Genomic DNA, 11,902 nt, shown 5'->3' with positions numbered 1-11,902 from the left:
GACAAAACATAAAGAAGGAAATGACCCGGGGAGTCATTCCTATTTTTGTCCATGCACCCCTGGCCGACCTCAGCGAGGCCAGCCAGGAGCACCCATGACAGCAGCAGACGGTACAAAAGGACTGGTAACCATCATCGCCAATTTCCAAATGCAGACAGTGCAAAATGCCTGATAAACGTCATCGCCAATTTTAAATTGCAAATGGTACAAAAAAGACAGATAATCGTCATCTCATCGCCAATTTCCAATTGCAGACGGTGCTATAGCTGGTAACTGTCTCTGCTACCTTGCAAAGGCAAATGAATGCTGCTGTGTAGCACTGCATTACCGCCTCTGTCAGCAGCATCCAGTACACGCATGGTGACAGTGACAAAAAGCTAAACGGGCTCCATGGTTGCCATGCTATGGCATCTGCCAGGGCAATCCAGGGAAAAAGGGCACGAAATCATTGTCTGCCGTTGCTTTCACAGAAGAAGGATTGAGTGACGACATTTACCCAGAAACGCCTGCGACATTGTTTTTGCATTGGGATCTTAACCCAGAATTCCAATGGGCAGGAGAGACTGCAGGAACTATGGGATAGTTACCCGCAGTGCAACGCTCCAGAAATCGATGCTAGCCTCGGTACACGGACGTACACCGCCGAATTAATGTGTTTAGTGTGGCCGCGGGCACTCGACTTCATACAATCTGTTTTAAAAAACGGTTTCTGTAAAATTGGAATAATCCCATAGTATAGACATACCCCTAGTCCCAGCTCTGAAGGTACTTACCTAGCCCTCATCCTCAGAGCATCTGAGTGCCTCGCGCTCTTTAATATCTTAGTCTCACAACACCCCTGTGAGGCACAGCAGGGCAGTTATCCCTATTGTACAGATGGGAATGGGGACCACGTGACTTGCCCAGGGTCACACAGGGAGTCTGGGACAGAGCTGGGAATTGAACCTTAAATCCTAGTGCCTTAAATCCTAACTCCTGTCCTGCAGGAAGGATGCCCAGCAAGAGCTCAGTGTCACCCCAGACTCTACCCTGCCCTGCTCCTTCTTGGCTGTGGCGGGAGGGGGGAGTGCACTGGATTTCCCCATTCAGGCCCCCTCTTTGGAACCCAGTGGAGGCTTTCCCCACTCCAGGTTGCTGATGGATGGTTTCCATTGCCCCTCTTGCCCCCCACCATGCTGCTGGGAGGGAAGCCCCGCTGACAGCTGGGAAGAGGAGCTGCACTGTCCATCCCCATTCTATTGATGCATTTCCCCTCCCCTACTCTTCCAGCTCTTGCGGGGTGGGCAGGGCAGGGGACTGCCTCTCCCTCCCGCTGCAGAGAGGTCCTCCTCTTGGAGCTGCTCCCCCTGGTGGGGGATTCTATGTGGCAGGGGTCTCCAATGCTGGGGGGAGGAAGGGGGAACAGATGAGGGGCTGGTGAGGTGCTCCCTCCCGGGAGCCTGCACCCTGTGGACAGGGGCAATGAGTGGTCTGGGAAGGGGCGACAGGCTGGCCCTGCATGTGGACAATGCAGGGGCTGGGTCCGTTGGCTGTGCAGACGTGGTGCAATGAGCTGAGCTATTGCAAGACAGGCGGGCCTGGTCCCACCAATTCCTCTTTCAATTCCAGCCTCTCTAGTGACTTTCACATGTTGGCTTCCACGTCCCCTCCCAACAGCCCGTGGCTGTGACTCACCGGGGCCAAGAAGGAAACAAAAACGAGAAGAAATCCAATGAGCGGAAGAGTTTGTGGCTGAGAGCGTGTTTGGCATTTTGAGAACTGGCCGCTGCAGTCATTAGATCGGGGGAGAGATGGCTGGGACTCCTGGTGGTTCAGGCTGCCCCTCTAGCTCCTGAGCCTGAGTACTGCAGCAGCTGAGATTCTGAACAGCGAAGTGTTTAAATCCCTAGCGGACCTTCTCTGAGAATGAGGCTAAGGATGGTTTTGTGGCCAGAGCCTGGGGATCTGGTTTCTCTTCCCAACTCTGACAGTGCTGCACTCCTGTGGGTCCTTATGCAAATCACTCCACCTCTCTGAGTCTCGTTCTGCCCCCTCAGAACTTGACTACTGCGACTTACTTCTCCCAGGGGGTATAGTGAGGCTACACACATTAGGATTTGCCCCGCGCTTTGACATCCTCCGGGGGAAGGCACTGTCTGTAAGTCAAAGCGTTATCGTCACTATGGAGCTTCTTAGGGGGCAGAGATCGAGATGAGCAGTGGGGCAGCAGGCCAGCAACAAAGGGCATCTGGCAGTGCTGCACAGGGAAAGTTGGTCCAGGCCCGGGATTGAGTAGCCGCTATTAATCCCTTGCTCTCACACGATCCATTCCATTCCCCCTACTGGAGGCTGCTCAATGCCCTGGAATAAGAGTTCTGTAGTGGAAGGGTACTTCTGCATTGCATTAAAAGCCCTGGAGTGTGGCCACTGCTGGCCCGGATTAGTCGACTTGGGCTTGGGAGGCTCTGGCTGGAAGCTAAAAATCGCAGAGTAGCCTTCAGGCTCGGGCCATAAAGGGCAGGCTCCGAAACCCTGCGAGGCAGGTGGGTCTTGGAGCCTGGGCTCTGGCCCCAGCCCAAAACGTCTGCACTGCAATTTTGAGTCCGGCAAGATCGAGTCTATTGACCCAGTCTCAGACTCAGTGCCGCGGGTATTTTATTGCAGTGCAGACATACCCGAAGAGGCTCCTGGGAGGCTCAGGTGACTATCTGGCCATCAGGCTACAGGGAGATGGGGGTGATTTCCCTGCATCTGATGGGCTCATTCCCTATCACCCCCGTCAGAGAGGACGTATCCCTCCAGCTACTACAGAATACAGCAGCGTGTCTCCTCAATGACCCAGGCCACCATGAGCACATCATCCTGGTCCTCTGCTCCCGACGCTGGCTTCCCGGAGAGTCAGGTTCAAGGGTTTGGTCCTTCTCTTCACGGTGCTCCACAGCCTGAGTTCAGGGTGCCTAAGATGATCTAAAGGTCTAAGATGAAGACTATGGTCAACAACTGCCCCCTCTGGCACAGTGGAGCACTCTGCAGTAAGGGTGAACTCCCAGGCGGGGGCTGATCCAAGCAGTGGAATGAACTCCAGGAATTAAGGGCCATCACAAACCTCTCCATCTTCTGCTCCTGGGGCGAGGGACAGTTCTCCGACCTGCCTTCTCTAATGTAAATGTAGAGGAACATGGACATAAAAGCCCAAACCCTGCCCTCCACTGCACGTACAATTCTCCCCCTGGGGGAGGGATACGGAGAGAATGAACCAGATGTGACAAATGTCAGTTACATCACAAGAACAGCCATCCTGGGGCAGACCAATGGTCTACCTACTCCAGCATCGTGTCTTCCAACAGTGGCCAATGCCAGGTTCTTCAGAAGGAATGAATAGAACAGGGCAATTATCGAGTGAGCCATCCCCCGTCATCCAGTCCTAGCATCTAGCAGTCAGAAGTTTAGGGACACCCAGAGCATGGGGGTGCATCCCTGACCACGTTGGCTAATAGCCACTGATGGACCTATCCTGCCGGGACTCTCTAAGTCTTTTTCGAACCCAATTATCTCTTTGTCTTCACAACATACCCCTGGCAATGAGTTTCACAGGTTGACTGTGCGTTGTCACATGATAAATGACTGGAGGTGCTCCGATACTGTGGTGATGAGGGCAGGATAAATACTTAAGGATACTCAGGTACCACTGCAGCAGAATAAAGCCCCAGTAATTAGCTTATATTTCCAGAGCACCTTACAGCCAGCAAGATACTAGAGCTCTTTTCCTCAGACATCACCACTATGGAGCCACCTCTTGAGTGGAACGTAGCAGCTGGTCAACACAGAGCAACACTAACCAGTTTATGACCAAAAACTAATATATAGGATGTCATGCGGCCTGGTGGACTGGGCCCAGGACTAGGAGTCAAGTGTGCTGGGTTCTACACCTTGCTCTACCACTGACTCACAGTGTGACCTCCGGCAAGTTATGTCATTGCTATGTGCCTCAGTTTCCCCATCTGTTACGCAGGGAGAATGATACTTCCCCTGTAAAGCACTTTCAGATCTACGCACTGTGGGTGCAATTTTTAAAAGCTCTGAAGTGACTTAGGAGCCCAAGTCCCATGGAATTTCAATAATGGAGCTACGTATATTAGGTGTGACCATCCAGCTCCCAGCAAACTGACTTTCAGTGGGACTTAGAGTACGTTTACACAGCAAAACCCCTCCTCCCCCCCACAAAACCTGCTGTAGCAAGCCTCAGAACCCGGGGTCAAGTGAATCAGGCTTGCACTGCAGGGCTAAAAATAGCAAGTTATGTCTACACTGCTATTTTAAGCCTCACAGTGCGAACCCCATGAGCCCCGGTCCATTGATCTGGGCTCTGAACTCACTGCTGTGGGGTTTTTTTGTTTTGCTGTGCAGAAATACCCTGTATCTCCTGGGTCATTTCAGGTGCTTTTGCAAATGTTACCCTGTATCCCTAGTATTACCACCTACCTATATAGCACAGAAGCCACCTCACAAACCTGTGGAATATCAAATATAAGAAGAGATAAAGAGATTGATAACTTACCAGTATTTTGCAAAAATTACCCATGAAGATTATTTTCCAGGAACAAAATATAAAAGCCACTCCCGTACCATCTTCAGGCTGATATTGCTAGCATAATTTCTAGACATTTCTTTTCTAATCACTTGCTTCGTAGTGCAGAGCTTATGAATCCAAGTTTGCCAAAGAAAAGCCCGCCATTCAGCCCCTGAAAACATGGCCTGCATCTGAGAGTTTTGCTATGTGATTGATTTTTTTCTGCTGTGGCAAGACTTCCTTTTATCATTCAAGCAGCATAACGAAACAGCACAGGAAAAGGAACAGAAAACGTAACGCTTGCCCATTCGACATAGAACACACTGCCTGCTGCTATAAAAGTTGCATCAGAATTTCTGTAATGCAGCACGAATATCAACGGTTTTGTAATAAGGAGAATGAAAATTTCCTCTTCTCTTGCAGCATCCATGCATGAAACTCTAAGCACTTAAATAGTCTAAGCACTTGAATACACATTTCTTATGCATGTCAGTTACAGCTCTGAGATCAGGCCCAACAGACCCACTCCAAAGGCGGGGACACTGAGGTAGGTAACACCCATGTTTTCATAAGCAGCCTCTAATTTTGGGTGCCCAATTTGAGGTGCCCAGGGCCTGATTTTTAGGGGGTCCATAGCTCCAGCTGAGGTCAATAACAGCTGCAAGCAGCTAAGTAGTTCTGAAAAATCAGGTCCCAGGTGTACAAAATTGGGCCCCCGAAGTTAGAGGCCACTTCAGAAAATATAGGACTTCACATGAGGAGATGGCAGGGGAGCGGGGAATAGGACACAATCTCCTGACATATTTCTCTCTGCAGCCGGTTTTGCCCCTGGGGGTCAGGTTAGCAAGGTGAACTTTCAAAGGCTTCTACAGTGCAGAGGGATTGGTCCCTTGCTGACCTAGCTAGGAGTGGATCAGGAGAAGACAGATGGTATAAAATGCAGATGCAGCTCCTTGTGCAATGCCAGCGATAACCCATCCCACAGTGCCATTAGTGGAATTAAAAACTGTGTCAGCATCAAGTGTAACTAGCATTACAGAACACACCTGTAGTAAGGTTTGTCCCACACTTCACAAACGCTGGGCCAGATCCTCAGCTGGTGTGAAGGGGAATAGCATCACTGACTTCACGGACCAGATTTTCACCAGGTGTAAAATGGCATCGCTCCACTAACTTCAATGCCAGCATCTCAGCAGGTCTACTCACGCTGTTTTTAAAAGTGAGCTCTTTAAGGCCTTGATCCTGCAGAGAGTCCCCCCCTCACCCCAAGTGGGCCCATGTGAAGACCTGTTGAAGTCAGGGTGCCAGGGTCCACCCATATGGTTGCCTTTGCAGGATCAAATCCTAATACTGATTTTAACACAGACACACACAACCCTGCGTGCATCCACCTGCAGAAAAGAACTCCTGAACAAATGACAGTAACAAGCCACTGTGTGTGTGTGTGTAATGGAAAAAAACACCAATCCAGCATGGAAGCACATATCAGCTTCCAGAGTTATTTAAAAAAGGAATAGAATAGTAAAACGTATGGAAAATACCTTGCATGGCCCCTTCAGAACCTTTCCTTAAAAAGAAAAATACCATAGCATAGTTGTGACCAGGACTAAAGACTGGCTAATATTTCACTAAAGGGAAGATTCTTCTCCCACAATATAACCTTGCATGTTGCCGAATCCAAATATGCAACCCCTCAGCTGTTCAAAACTCCCTTCTTAATCAACCACCAGCCTGTCCCCTTGGCGTACTACTCCTGATTATACAAACACCCCATGTCCAGTCACATCCGGTGTAACTCATGGGGTCAGGTCCCTTCATCTGGATTCTGACCTATATCGTTGGACAGAAAAGATTCGCAGTGCTGCTATCTCTTGAAACGGAATAATTAGCCCAGAATTTTCAAAGGACTCCACACCCACAACTGGACCCAGATTTTCCAAGGAGCTCAATGAAGCAGCACCAAGTTCTTCTGAAATTCTGGTCTTCGGGGCTCACTGCTGCTCAAGTGACTTCATGCCTTGTGCGTGTGAGATCCTGGATTCTGATGCCTTCTCTGTGTCATTTTCCAGATCTACCACCTGAATCACATTTATTTGGTTGAGTCAGGATTTAATTCACATGCAGCAAACAACAGTTGGGCTTGGATACAAATATCCAAGCCCAACTGGATATTTGCCAGAAGCTGGGAATGGGCGACAGGGGACAGATCACTTGGTGATTACCTGTTTTGTTCGCTCCCTCTGGGGCACCTGGCATTGGCCACTGTCAGAAGACAGGATACTGGGCTAGATGGACCTTTGGTCTGACCCAGTATGGCCATTCATATGTTCTGGGCTCCCACTGAAGTGCTCAGGAAATCAAGCCAAGAACAATTAATTGCCATTAAATATCCCAAGCACTGAGCATCCTATCTGTATCTAACCTGTCCATCAGCAACAATGGTCAAACAATCTGGCCACACAACTGGACTGAGCAACATGTATGCAAATTAAAAAAAATAAAGGTTAAATAGACACGCTTCCCCGAACAGCTCCAGATCTTCCAGATAATTCCCCCTTCAGGGAATGGCCTGAATGAGCAGACGAGCTTTACACCTGGCTCTGGAAGTCAACTGACTTGCGCCCAGTCGAAGCTAGGTAGGGGAGAGGAATTGCAAGGGCCCTCGAGCTGAGGATGTTCTGTACAGGGGCAGTTAGATAAAGCTTCCCAGCTGACATCAGTAGAACAGCTGTTCTGTTCTAGAACATCAGAACATAAGAATGGCCATAGTGGGTCAGAACAAAGGTCCATCAAGCCCAGTATCCTGTCCACTGACAGTGGCTAATGGCAGGTGCCCCAAAGGGAATGAACAGACAGGTTATCATCAAGTGATCCATTCCCTGTCACCCAATCCCAACCTGGTAAACAGAGGCTGGGGATATCATCCCTGCCCATCCTGGCTAATAGCCATTGATGGACCTGTCCTCTATGAATCTATCTAGGTCCCTTTTGAAGCCCATTATAGTATTGGGCTTCACAACACCCTCGGGCAATAGCAGGCTCGTCCGGGAGTGGTGGTTCTGGAGGGGACCCAGGGACAAGAGACGTAAAGAGACGAAGGCCAAGCCCAGGCTGACTACACAGGGACTGATCTCGATTAGCCAGCAGTCCCTTCCAGCCCCATGGTAAAAAGCCCTTGAGTATCAGAGAACTTCTCCCTATGTGGGTATTTATACTGCAATTCAATTCCCTCTCAACCTTCTCTTCAATATGCTAAATGGATGGAGTGCCTTAAGTCTCTCACTCTAAGGACCACAAATAATTTCTGTGGCTCTTCACTGAATCCTCTCCAGTTTTGACACTGGTTTTCAAGTGTGGATCGCAGAAGTGGATGCAATGGTCCCAGCAGTGCTGTAGGCAGAGGAAATAGCAGGTCCCTGCCCGGCTCAATATTCTCCCATTTATACATCCAGACGTTAGCCCTCTTCACTACAGCATCCAACTCGGAGCTCCTGTTCAGTTGGTTCTGGATTAAAAAACCCTCAGCCGAGTGAGTGGCACAGGAGGATGAACACAAAGCCAGTGCAGCCTCTAGAGCACAAGCCTTAAAGGCTCTCTGACAAAAGGGGGCAAGACACACACTGCGCTAGCTTAAACCCCACAGAACCGTTGCAGGTGGGAGCTCAGAGAGGCACGCATCCCAGGGGTGAGGGCCGTACTGAAAACACAAGTGGGCACTAGTCTAGTTGAACATAGATGGGAACGATTCGTCTAGCTGCCTGGAGCTCTAGGAGCATTCAGGGACCCCAAAACACCCCCAGTTTGTGAGCTTTCTTGGCAAAGGATAGGAAGAGGTACTGAGCAAGGAAAGGCACTAGCCCTGCTGTACCCTTCCCTGCAGGGCTACAGGAATTCAAGATGTGATACTATCACCTCCCCTGGCTGACGGAATAATCTGCTTTGCCCTTGAGCCCATGCCACTGGTCTGCTCCTCCTCCTGGTTACGCTGGTGTAAATCAGGAATACCTCATTCAACAGAGTTACACTGCTGCAAGGAGAATCCAGCCCCATGACTGTGGATGCAGCGTGCGTGGTTGGGGATGCATTCCATGCAAGGGCCCACTAGATGGCGCAGCTTAGATGCCAATGAAGGCATGGCAGGGAACCTTGGATAAAGCCTTACACCAACAGCAGAACTCTGGGAGCAACCTCTTGAGTCCTTTTTGTTTCCATTTTAATCATTCAAACTAAGGGAGCAATTCACTCTCTGGTGTAAATCTACTGACCTTAATGGAGTTGCCCCTGGGCTGAATTTGGGCTTGGTCCTGGTATTTAGTCCTAATGCTCTTTAACGTCGGGATTGTCTCACTAACATTTGCAAAGGGTTCCGAAGAGGAAAGTGCTGTGAAAAACAAGCCACGACGCCGGGTCTAATGCAGTGAGGGCTCCCAAGCAGCTGCGATCAGTCCAAGGACTATCATTAGGATACCACTGGGGGGAGGGATAGCTCAGTGGTTTGAGCACTGGCCTGCTAAACCCAGGGTTATGAGCTCAATCCTTGAGGGATCTGCAGCAAAATCAGTACTTGGTCCTGCTAGTGAAGGCAGGGGGCTGGATTCAATGACCTTTCAAGGTTCCTTCCAGTTATATCTACATATTGAAAGGCACCAGGGAACAAACCCTACCCCCAGGGAGCTCACAAATTACAATTTAACCCCTCAGGGCTACTGTAATGCAGAGACAGGAGTGCATGCATAGATCAGTCACATCTATGGTCTCAGCAGCCACCAGCCTAATCAACACCAATTTCTAACTGCATAACCTCAACCCATTCCCCAGGGAATAAAAGCTACATCTAGAAGAGGAAGAGAACATATCAGCTAGCAAAGATTTGAAGTGTGTGTGTCTCTCTCTCTCTCTCACTCACACACACTTTTAACAAACATCAGAGCAGGAGCCATGTTAGTTTGGATCTGTAAAAAGCAACAGAGTCCTGTAGCACCTTATCGACTAACAGATGTGTTGGAGCATGAGCTTTCATGGGTGAATACCCACTTTGTTAGACACATGTTCACCCACAAAAGCCTATGCTCCAATATGTCTATTAGCCTATAAGGTGCCACAGGACTCTTTGTTGCTTTGAACAAACAGTGGCAGTAAAAAGCATCTGAAGCTAGGGGTTCAACTCCCATTGAAAGCAAGGGAAAGATTCCCACTGACTTCAGTTAGAATTGGATTGAACCCTAAATGATCGAAATTAAACTAGGCAAAGTCAGGGCTAATTTGTTTCCCTGCCCCGCTTAGGCTTACAAAGCTCTCACATCCGAACATTTTAAAAACCTTATTTACTTTACATACAACAATAGTTTAGTTATGCATTATAGACTTACAGAAAGAGACCTTCTAAAAACATTAAAATATATTACTAGCACATGAAACCTTAAATCAGAGTGAATAAATGAAGACTCGGCATGCCGCTTCTGAAAGGTTGCCGACCCCTGGTCTATAACATATAACTAAACTATTGCTGTATGTAAAGTAAATAAGGGTTTTAAAATGTTTAAGAAGCTTCATTTAACATTAAATTAAATTAAAATGCAGAGCCCCCTGGACCGGTGGCCAGGACCCAGGCAGTGTGAGTGCCACTGAAAATCAGCTTGCGTGCCGCCTTCAGCACCCATGCCATAGGTTGCCTACCCCTGACGTAGAGCACACTTTGTATCAAGAGCGTTTAAATGCTTCTATTACATACAAGTCGCTAGAGATGATTAAGTGTTGAAAATGCAGTGATCCAGGCAGGCAGGAATAGAAGACACCAGCATTAGTACAATGCTTTTTGTCTTTTACGCATTTTACAAGCATTGCGAATTAATCTCCTGCCGCACCTACATACAAAATTTACATGACTCCCATTGCCAACTACCCACGCACCTCACAGTCTTTCAATGATTTACCTCCATGAGACCGCTGTGAGGTAGAGAAGCATGATCCTTATTTTATACCCGGAGAAACTGAGGCACAAAGAGACACTTCCCCATGGTCTCACAGGGAGGCTGTGGCAGTCGTGGGAATTGAAACCAACTTTCCTGAATTGCAGGATAAACACCCTCACCCCGGACCATCTGCTTAGACACTGATCTACTTAGATTAGACACTTTTATGCCCATTCCCCTTCATCACCCTATTTCCTAAGCAGGAGAGGAAGGGGCCGCAGACCAGCTGCCAGAAGCCCAGGGGACCCTCAGGCCGTGGCTGGAGAGGGAGTAGAGCTGAGAAACCTACAGAGTCTGGTTCGTGATGGGGAGTCACAAGCTGAATCCAGAGTTCAGTTCATGACACAAAGAGGCTCCTGCAGGTTCAAGTTTGTGAACACACCTCCAAGGTGACCCTCCCACACCCTGCCTTGCTCCCAGCCTCCAGGGAGGTTCCTTTCCATCTCCGTGAGGTCACCCAGACCCCTGCCTCCCAGGGCAGAGGTCTTTGTTCAAGCCATTTTTAAAAGTGCCAAGCAATCGGGCTTTGGCTGCTGCCACTGGGAGATTTTTCCCCCACCTCATGCCTCGAACACGCAGTCCATCACTTACCTCTGCTGTTCTCAGGGAGGCGGATGGGACAAGGTGCTCGGCTGGCGAGGCAGAGAGGGCTTACCCAAAGTGGATAGATCTTGCTCCCATGCTTGCAGAACACGGCATCCCTGCAGCTCAGCTCAAGGAGGCCAGTCTAAATATTGTACCTGCTCCGGTTGAGTGCTGGGATGGCGGGGGAACAGGGGTAGGTGCGCAGCCCGAGGAGATGGTTATATAGGCTGTGAAGGGCTGGAAATAAAAGAAGCAGAACCGGAAAGTCAACTGATTGAAGTCTCGGGTGCCAGAGTGAGGAACAAAGCACAAGAGTGATAGAATCAGCAAATCTGGCCTGTCAGGGGAGTCCAGCAACCACATCCGGGGTCCAGAGAAGAGGATCTAGGACAGCAGAGAAAGACTGGAGTGAAGAGCTTTGCAGAAATCAGATGCACCAGTGATAAGAATCGCTATGTAATCCTGGCTGCACTGTTGGAAATCGGAGTTAGAGGGGCCAGCAACACACGTGTGTGTGTGTGTGTGTGTGTGTGTAAAGACTGGGGTTGCCCATTGCATTTGTTTGTTTACAATTAAAATTGGATCCATACCTGAAGTGAACAGTGATGTGAGGTTAATGAGGCCAGACTCGTCTATTAGAGTCTCAATGACACCTACCCTTGGAAGGGACCTGGCTCCAGCAGAGGAGGATAGTTACTGTAGTCAAATGGATTAGGCTATACAAGTCACCCTATAGAGGATAAGAGCAATGGTTCCTGCTCTGCGGCCTGTCCATGGACACTTGCTCTCCTGGTAG

The 11,902-nt window shown here is 49.2% G+C and overlaps 1 protein-coding gene across 1 annotated transcript in view; it reads right to left on the bottom strand.

The window, feature by feature from the left end:
* P2RY6 (pyrimidinergic receptor P2Y6) overlaps positions 1-11,298 on the bottom strand; it is a 32,942-nt gene extending 21,644 nt beyond the window's left edge. The window contains exon 1 of the mRNA XM_032796404.2: positions 11,113-11,298. The gene's annotated coding sequence lies outside the window, so the exon portion shown is untranslated. The remainder of the gene's footprint in view (positions 1-11,112) is intronic.
* Between the last annotated feature and the right edge of the window lie 604 nt (positions 11,299-11,902).

The sequence above is a fragment of the Chelonoidis abingdonii genome, chromosome 1 (genome assembly GCF_003597395.2).
Source record: "Chelonoidis abingdonii isolate Lonesome George chromosome 1, CheloAbing_2.0, whole genome shotgun sequence".
NCBI lineage: Eukaryota > Metazoa > Chordata > Testudines > Testudinidae > Chelonoidis > Chelonoidis abingdonii.
Note: the sequence above shows the minus strand (reverse complement) of the source record. Positions and strands in the feature narration are given on the sequence as shown.